This window comes from Chrysochloris asiatica, unplaced genomic scaffold, assembly GCF_000296735.1.
Source record: "Chrysochloris asiatica unplaced genomic scaffold, ChrAsi1.0 scaffold00063, whole genome shotgun sequence".
Classification (NCBI taxonomy): domain Eukaryota; kingdom Metazoa; phylum Chordata; class Mammalia; order Afrosoricida; family Chrysochloridae; genus Chrysochloris; species Chrysochloris asiatica.
Window position 1 is genome coordinate 10,129,433 of NW_006408581.1, and position 2,763 is coordinate 10,132,195.

The following is a 2,763-nucleotide window of genomic DNA, read 5'->3' on the forward strand; positions in this document are numbered from 1 at the left end:
GACCTTTTTAAAGTGTTGAAGAGCAAAGATGTCAGTTTGAGGACTAAGGTGCACCTGACCCAAGCCATGGTATTTTCAATAACTTCATAGGAATGCAAAAGCTGGTCAGTGAATGAGGAAGACCTTAGAAGAATTGATGCTTCTGAGTTATGGTGTTGGAGGAGAATGTTGAAAGTGCCATGGGCTTCCTAAAGAACCAACAGATCCATTTTGGAAGAAGTACAGCCAGAGTGTTCCTTAGAGACCAGGATGGCCAAACTTCGTCTCTCTTCCTTCAGACATATTGTCAGACGGGAATAGTTGCTGGAGAATGATATCATGTTTGGTAAAGTGGAGGGTAAGATAAAAAGAGGAAGACTCCCAATGAGATGGATTGGCCAAGTGGCAGCATCGATGGACTCTAGCATGGCAACAATAGTGAGGTTGGCCCAGGATCGGGCAGTGTTTTGTTCTGTTGTGTATAAGGTTGCTGTGAGTCGGTACCAACTTGATGGCACCTGACAACAACATATATAATGAAATATTATTCAGACATAGAGAAAGAAAAGTTCTGTTATATGCTATAATACTAATGAATGTAGAAGTATTATGCTGAGTGAAATAAGTCAGTTCCATAAGGGCAAATATTGCCTGATCCATTAATACATAGAATATACAACTACTTAGAAATCAGTAGTTATTAGAGGAAGGTAAGAGGGGGAGTTATTATTTAAGAGTTACTGAGTTTTGTTGAGGGTGATGAAAAAATTTGTCAATGGATAATGGTGATGCTTGTACAATATGGTGAATATAATCAATGTCTCTGAATGGTACATACAAAAATAACAGAAATGGAAAACCTTTTGTCAATATAATTTATCACAATACTAAATTAAATAAAAGCCCCTCCAGATAGATGCATTTATTATTCTCAAATTTGCATTGTTCCATTTATTATAGAAACAATTACTTTACTTTTTATTTCTAAAATTATACAGGTTGTTGTGATACTTTGACAGAGAACTGCCAGAATTTCAAATCCAATTCAGAAGAGTATGTGGAATGAGGTATTCCATTGCTGACATTGGATGGATCTTGGCTGAAAGCAGAGAATATCTGTGCTTCATTCAAAAGCATTTGACTGCATGGATCATAAGAATGCGTGGATAAAATGAAAAGTATCAGAATTCAAGAACACTTAATTTTGCTCAAATAGAACCTGTACATAGACAAGAGGCAGAATAGAATAAGAAGATGCTTCAGAGTTTTGAATCATATAGCCCAGAGTTATATATTCACACACATGGGGTCTCCATGAGTTGGCATTAGTTAACTCAGCAACATCTGATGGTGATGAATATGTGAAATAGATGGATTAGATAAGTCTTGGATTGGGCCAATGCGTTTATGATTTAAATCAGTAACTTGCAAACAACGTCTTGGAGGCTAAACAATGCAAATGTTCAAATGTAACTCATGGGTATAATTGTTAATTCTTCAATTTGATATTGCATATGTGAAATGTAATAGGTCATAGAAATTGAGGTATATGGCTTAATTTGAAAATTTTTTTCAAAAAGAAATAATTATTTAGAAATAGTTGGTAATTCTAACTAGGGATTCTGAGAGAAGAAGTATTCAAAGAGTGACAGTCTTACACTTAGATTTGCATAATTGAATATTGTGTATGTAAGATATTCGCAGAATTGAACAGCTTGATGGATGTGAGTGTGAAGATGGAGACAGATGAAAAATATTATATTTTTGACATGGTAAATGTACATTTTTAGTATTGACTTCTTGCTTTATATATGTTTTAGTTGGAGGTAGCATCCCAAAAGTAGAATTATATCATTTAAATTCTCTACAAATATTTAGAGTCATTGATTCAGATAGAAAAATGGGATTCATTTTTTATGAAATCACTCCACCTTTTCCTAAGGTATGAAAAAGAGTGTAAACAGAGTTTAAGGTAATGTGACTAGCACTAGGACTCACAGGCAAATAGGAACTTTCATAGACCATATGCCTATAGAACTTTATGCAATTGTTGTTGTTAAGTGCTGTTGTTCTTGTTAAGTGCACATTTCGACTCATAGTGACCTTGTATAATGTTTCTGAGGAGTGGCTGGTGTATTTGAACTGCCAACCTTACTATCAAGTTCTTAACCTACAGCACCTCACCAAGACTCCTTATCATCATATACTTGCCATAAAAAGAAACAATATTTCTAGCATATTTGTTATTTAAATTGCATTAATAAATAAGAGGAGTAGTCATTAGTAGTGCTTCATTTTGTCTTATATTAAAAGTTACATTTTCCAATAAACTTTTTCATCCATAAGACCAAGAATTTAATTTTCACATACATTTCTACTATTCCAACTGTTGTTGTTGTTAAGTGCCGTCGAGTAGGTTCCGACCCACAGAGAGCCTGTACAGGATTTCTGAGGCTGTAAATCTTGATGGGAGCAGAAAGCCTCATCTTTCTTCTGTGGAACATTAGGTCGTTTCGAACTGCTAACCTTAAGATTCGCAGCCCGATTTGTAACCACTGCGCTACCAGAGCTCCTTCTAGATAAGAAAAAAACGAAGCAATTTTATTGTGCCCCACTTTGAGATCACAATACTACAAAATCATATATTGTTTTTGTTAAGTACTGTTTTGACTCATTGCAATGTTGTAATGAGGAATAGCTGGTGGGTTTGAACTGCCGATTTTATGGTTTGTAGTCCAGTACTGATCCTATAGTCACATATCAGGAGTCTACAAAAATATATGT

General features: G+C 34.9%; 1 pseudogene; it reads left to right on the forward strand.

Annotated features, from left to right (window-relative positions):
- LOC102811895 overlaps positions 1 to 2,763 on the forward strand; it is a 97,451-nt pseudogene that overhangs the window by 91,112 nt on the left and 3,576 nt on the right.